Raw genomic sequence first — 6,996 nt, forward strand, 5'->3', positions numbered from 1 at the left:
GTTGATTTCAAAAATGAACCATACTTAGTATTTCAGCAGCTTCCAATATGCAACAAGTATTTAATAATCATACACGCATATTATATACTTGTAGTAAATTAAAGAGAGTAGGGAGGAAGAGCCCTAGACCAAATTTTTACAAGGTTCGGCCAGTAGCCTACGTCTTTGCCCCAACCAACTGTTGTGAGGATTTTCCTTTCCAACTATTTTTTAGACAAATTTACAACTTCTCTCCTTTTGATGTGGAGATCCCTCTCTAACAAGAATACCCCTACTTGCTAGGCAATGATGCAATAACCATGAATCGTCAAGAAAAAAAGAAACAAGAACAACTTTAGTTCGTACAAGAGAAACTCTCAGTTAGAGTAGATTTGTACAATTGAAATACAAGATACTTCAACAATAAACAATATAAATAAATGAAGCTTAGATAAATATCACCATGGTTCTGATTTGATTTGAAAATCTTAGTAGAAACGATCATAAACGTGAGTTGAATCAACGCAAGCATAGCAAGAACTTCAAAAAATATTTTAGTAGAGAATTTTGAAATTCTCAAGATGTGTATGCCTGATTGTTGTGATAGTTGTATTTGATTTGTGAAAATAACATGTATTTATAGAGTAATAAAGCATTAATTTGTGTTCCCTAAGTTTCTTGTAGAGTTTCCCAAGTTTTCTCCAAGTTTGGAGTCATAGAAATAAATTTTGGAAACAGTCCCTCGTTGTTTAAATTTTAAAATATGAAAGTCAGTCGACTGTGACCTGAGGGTCAGTCGCCCGAGCCTTTACAGTTCAGTGAATTTTCGCAACACAGTACTGAACCAGTAGTCTGAGCCTAAGTGGTCAGTCGCCTGTCTTGGTTCTGTTTGTTGAAATTTATCAGTATAAAAAGGTCAGTCGCCTGATCAAACTACATCCGTTGCCCGAGCTTACAAATTTTATGAATTTTTCAAAAACTTTGATTTCAGCACTTTAACCTTTGACCTTGGAAAACTTAAATGATACTTTTAAAAAATATTTTCCATGGTTTTCAAAAATAGGTCTCTAAGTCAAAATATAGGTCCTTAGAGTTTCAAACATTTGTATTGAAATCCTGAAGTACTTACATGAGACTTCTTAAAAGCTAACACTTTCTAAACACTAAGTTTTCATGCATTTTTCTTTCATTATTTGTGTCTATCTTGATTTCTTTCTTTGATAGACTTTAGATTCATCAGATCTTCTATTTTTAAGTCCAAACTTTTAATAAACTGTTCAAACACTTAAGATCTTGAGCCTTTATCAAAACATTTTATCCCTGAAACTTCACTTAACCAAATATGTCAAGAATCTTTTATTTGTTATCATCAAAATAAGATTCTAAGCCTTGTTAGGCCAACAATCTCCCCCTTTTTGATGATGACAAATAAGGAGCGAAAATGAGTAAGCCTTAAGAAGGCTCCCCCCTACAATAAGCATAGTCTTAAAAAAATTGTAAAGTAAAATTAAGAATTAATATTATCATGTAAATTCAAGTATGGATAGGCCACAACATAAGGCATGTGTAAAGTGTATGATCTGTCACACTCAGAATACCCTTGGACACCTATAGAAGGGTTGTCTTGACTCAATCTCGAAGGCACTCAAGAAAATGGGTTCACTCTCTTATGTGAGGAAGAATGTCATGATTAAACATCCCACATATTTTGAAGAACTAACACTAAACATGGAGTGAGCTAGTCTCGTACGAATGGAATCCAGCCTATTAATGAGGTGTCGGGTTGACCTATTCATGGACCAAGCGTGAATAGAATTGATGCATCATACATCTGAAGAATCTTCAAACGTGTAAATTCATATGTGTTGTGTCCCTAACTTGAAATTTTTATAGTTAGAGCAAGTATCCTACATATTTTCCATTTCTTTTTCTCTTCTGCTCATTCTTTTATGCAATTTTATTTTCATGGTCAGTTAGGACAGTTTTCACAACTTTTTATGTCTTTATACCACCAATGGAAAATTTAGCTCGAAAAGGAGTCCATGAAATAAGTCTATCTCTAGGGGTGACTTAATTTTCACATCTTGAGTAAGCTACAAGACCTAGGTTTCTATCTCCGCACTTGACATCACCTCTAGGCTAGCAAGTGCAAGAACCGAGACTAGCGGGCAAAGAAAAATATAGAAAAAGAAAGGATTGTCGAGTTTCGTAAACTCAGAGTTTGACGTGAACAACTTAGGAAATAAACTATAGGCTCAACGATACATCTCAAGGTGTCATAGTCGCCATGGTTGTTCTCTTAGTGCTCTTAAGAAACCCTAAGTGTTGCAAACCACGTGTAAGTGTGTTTTTAGCCTCATGAAGTACGATGTGAATACAAGAGTGTACATAACCATATTAACACAAACAATTCACTAGTCAACCCACATAGAGTGGCATATTAGTACATAGGCTATGTTATGCGAAACTACACATAAATAACTCACTACTTTGTTAGTGAACATAGCAAGGTCATATGATTGATACATCTTTGTATGTAACATATGGGTAATATAAATGTATGTAAATAGTATAAACAGTGTTAGCATGGCATGAATTAGATAATGTTTATTGAAAAATTTTAAAATTTTCATTTTTGTGCTTAAAACGTGTTGTGCCATGTAGTGTTTTCCTACCCCTTACCCCCACCTTAAAACTTCAGTGTCCTCATTGAGGCGTGGAAAGAAAGAACCTAGAATTCAAGGGAGAGGAAACACTACATGGTGGAATAAAATCAAATAGTGTACTTGCATCAAATTTATAAAGTCCAGAAGTAGCATGTAATAATAATACACTGAAGCACAAAAAGACATACACTTGAAAAGCACCATGTATTTCATTGATTTCAAAAAGGCCGTTACAATGTAGATGAATTTAGTACAGGCACTGGGGCTTCCAAAAAAGCATGGTGAACAATAAAGGAGAGAAAATACACAGTAGAAAAGAAAATAAAAAACAAAAATGTGCTGCAGGAGCACAATAAAAACAAAGTGTGCACAAAAATTGGTCCTAGGGACGAATCCTACTCCGAGTTAGAATCGGAGCCCGAAAGGATGACTGGATGCACTAGAAAACAATTGTGGTGGGAGGAGGCAACCATTGTCTAAAATTTCATCCTAAGCAATTCCACCATAGCCTCCCAAATCACCGAGGCCAAGGTGGAGATATGAATATGAGCAGGGGGCCGCATTGGGGCATGTGAGGGTGTCGTGCTCCTTCGTGGGTCCTGGACCTTTGATACCGAGCAGATGCTCGGGAGGATTGGCCTTACGTCGCCTTAGTTTTAATACTTGAGTGTAACTCCAAGAATAAAGTGGAGAGGACATAGGGGCTCAGGTGGCCAAGAACAGGCAAAACTCTAGCTCGTCGACAAGGACTTTGAACAACAAGGAGAGTGTTGGAGTTACATCCAACTGCCGGGGGGTCACCGGAGGCTCCAGTAAGGTGATCAGTGCTCAGGTGACGAAGTTGAAGAGTGGGGTGACAAGAATCAATCAAGAGGCATTAATGGAAGGGAGTTGAAAAGTCGTGGGAAGAATAGGGTTTTAAACATCATTCGACAATTTTGACCAAGTCGCACCAGCTCATGTGTTGGTTGCGCTTGGTTGCACCCCTCAGCTTAAGCAGGAACATTGACTCCTGACCACGTTATGCCCAGCCTAGTACTGGTCGCGCACCTGGTCAAACCTCTCGGTAGTTTACAAGTTTGGATAGTTTCAAAGATTCAACTAGGTCGCACTAACAAACTGTTAGTCACATCCTTGGTTGAATTTCTTGGTACATCGGAAGCTTAGAAGACTTGTAAGGCTTGACCAGGGTGCACATGTGCATATTGGTTGCGCCTTTGTCGCACCAACAAGTAATATAAGACTTACCCTAAAGACTTCACACCCTATTTACACTTCTATATATATATATATATATATATATATATATATATATCCTAAGGACTCAAATAGAGAAAAGAAAGAAAATAAAATCACTAGGGTTGCCTTTTGAGAGCACTAAGTTTATCATCTTTAGCTAAACGCATTGAGGCTCATATCGAACTCATCCTCGTTCAAAGCTGAGAGTGTCCTCCCTCATTTCCTTGTCACCCCCTATTTAGCATACCCCTAACTTTCTCTCTAGATTGGAGGCTGAATCATGAATTATATGTATTTGCTCGCAAGGGTCCTTTAGGCCTGATGTAGAGGGGCTTTCACGCTGAAGTGCATTCTCCAAAGGATCCCTCCACAGAATTGAGGGGGCCACCTCTTCAAAATCTTTATCACTTGAATTAGTGTCTATAGATTAGACGACATGCATGGAATACGTTAAGCCAAAGCAACATATGGCCAAAGGATATATCCATAATCCTTATCCTAGATTGAATACAGGCATTAGTCGTGGCTAGGAAAGGTCATTCTAACACGACTATGATTGATTTCTTATAAGGTTCCCTATCCAAGATAATGAAATCCACCGGATAGTAGAACTCTTCCACTTGACCAATATATCTTCTACTGCACCTCAGGAGCTTTTTATTGATTGATCAAAAAAACGTAGGGTGACCGCGGTGGGCTTCAGCTCTCCTAAGTGAAATTGCTGGTACACTGAGTATGGAAGAATGTTCACACTTGATCCTAAATCTAAAAGAGCCCTATTAATGGTGTGATTGCCTATCACACACAAAATGGTTGGTGTTTCGGGGTCTTTCAGTTTTGGAGGGAGGTGACCTAGTATCATTGAGTTCATGTGCTCATCTAGCTTCTTTTGGCCATGCATATGCACCTTCGAATTTTGTTTTAGCCTGTACAAGTCCTTGAGGACTTTGGCATACACAGGTGTTTGCTTAATATCATCTAAGAGAGGCTTTTTGACTTTAACTTGTTTGAATATGACCAAGATAGACTTAGTGGTAGTTTCCTCCTTTGATGATGAAGGTGCATGAAGAGCTGCAGGGTATGATACTAGGGACACATGAAATGCCCTATGAGGGGCGTAGTGTGGCTTGGTTCATCTAGCAATGGATGAGGGAATCTTAGGATTCTTCATTAAACTAGAGGAGGAGGTGGCACAAGTTTCAACATTATGTTCTTCGTTCCTCTCCTCCTCATGCTCACCCTCGCTCTGCTGCTCCTTTACCCTATTGTTTACCATCCCATCAGTCCGAAGAGTGGTCATTGCCTATGCTGGTTCATGGTATGACAATGGACCAGCATCTAGTTCATATTCTACCTCATATTAGCCCTTGGGATTCTCTAAAGGTTGACTTGACAACTTTCCCTTATCTCTTCAACTCAAGGAGGTAGCTAGTTGCCCCATGGTGGTTTCTAGCTTAGCTATAGATTGGGAGTGAGAGAGATGGAGCTACCGATATGCTTGATGGTCAACATCAATGCCCTTGAGGGCTTTCAATACTGTCTCTTAAAATGTATCATATTTGGGCTAAGAGGGAGATAATTGCTAAAATGATGAAGGTTGAGGGGTAGAATTCGAATGGTTTTGGAAAATTTTATATTGGCGAGGAGGTGAAGCATTAGGGGCTTGTTGAGGTCTTTAGGATTGAAATCCCTAAACTTGTGGCCTCCAAGAGAAGTTAGGGTGCTTTTTCCATCCTAGATTGTATGTGTTAGAGTAAGGGTCCTTTGACAGCCTATCATACCAATTGTGGGTGGCCTTCACTTCTTTCTACACAAACTCATGTTGGGATAGCGCATGGGGGCAACTATAGATAGATTGGGAAGGATCGGAACAAGTGATGCACACCTCTGCACACACTATTGATTGTTGTCCTGAGGACAAGAACCTATCTAGCTTTTGAATTATTGGGTGCAAGGTGGGCCCAAGTTCATGGCCTGCAGCCAACTCGTAAAATCCTTTATGTTTGTAAGTGGAAGGTTGGGATGGTCTACGAGCAGCTACTACATGCTGTTGAGAATTTTTGGCGAGGTTTTTGAAGAGAACCTAGGCCCTATTCTCATGTTTAGTGAGGAAAGTACCTCCACATGGTGCATCTTCCATCGATCTATCTTGTTCAGCCAACCCTTCATAGAAGGTCTAAACTAATTGCCTTTTAGGGACTTGATGATGTGGGCATTTATGTAGTAAGTCCCTAAAGCGCTCCCATGTCTTTAAAAATAGTTCCCCATCCAACTGAGAGAAACTAGTGATTGCCCTTCATAGCTGGTTAGTCTTCCCAATTGGGAAGTACTTTTTTAAGAACTCATGCTGCATAGTGGCCCAGGTGGTCATCGAATTTGGCTTTAAGGATGTCAGCCAATATTTGGTCTTATCCTTCAGAGAAAATGGGAAAAGCCTTAGGTGAAGGGCATCATCATTAAAATTATGGATGCGGATGATGGAACAGATCTTGAGAAATTCATCCAGATGTTGTTAAGGATTTTTAGAAGAATTCCCATAAAAGGTGGATAGCATCGAGATGATAGAAGTCTTTATCTCGAATTATGCTGCTTTAACATCCGAGAACCGGATGCATGACAGTGAGGTGTGTGTTAGGTACAAAGTTATCCCTAAGAGGTCCAGGTGGTTGCTCTCCCACCACAAGTAAGTGGTGAACTTGAGGCTTTGGGATTTGGTCAGCGGGAACTGGTGGACATTTGGCCATCACTTTAAGATTGGACAACTCAACAGACTCAGGATTTGAGGTGGGTTTCCTAAGAGACCTACGGGATCTCTCAATCTCGGGGTCTATTGGAACTAGCTCGGGATCCAAAGAATGCAAAAATAGCATACACAAGTTAAGCACAAAGAATCAAAACTTTAGTATCTAAAACAAAAACAAACTAAAAGAAAACAAAGAAAAACGAAGCAATAATACGCTAAAATATAAATTGGCTAATAATCGTAAACTAGTCCCCGGCAATGGTGCCAAAATTTGGTAGGCTCGCCAAGGCTTGGGTCCTTAACTTCCAAAAATGATATTTATAAAACCTAACTAATCCCAATTTCTCTAGAAAGTGGAAATTTGGGTAT

The 6,996-nt window shown here is 39.2% G+C and overlaps 1 non-coding gene across 1 annotated transcript; it reads left to right on the top strand.

Moving 5' to 3' along the window:
• Positions 1 to 6,082: 6,082 nt before the first annotated feature.
• LOC131143569 (small nucleolar RNA R71) lies at positions 6,083 to 6,188 on the top strand. The gene has a single exon (XR_009133554.1). It is a non-coding gene; the product is annotated as a small nucleolar RNA R71 (small nucleolar RNA).
• The last annotated feature ends 808 nt before the right edge of the window (positions 6,189 to 6,996 follow it).

This window comes from Malania oleifera, chromosome 11 (genome assembly GCF_029873635.1).
Source record: "Malania oleifera isolate guangnan ecotype guangnan chromosome 11, ASM2987363v1, whole genome shotgun sequence".
In the NCBI taxonomy this organism is placed as follows: domain Eukaryota; kingdom Viridiplantae; phylum Streptophyta; class Magnoliopsida; order Santalales; family Ximeniaceae; genus Malania; species Malania oleifera.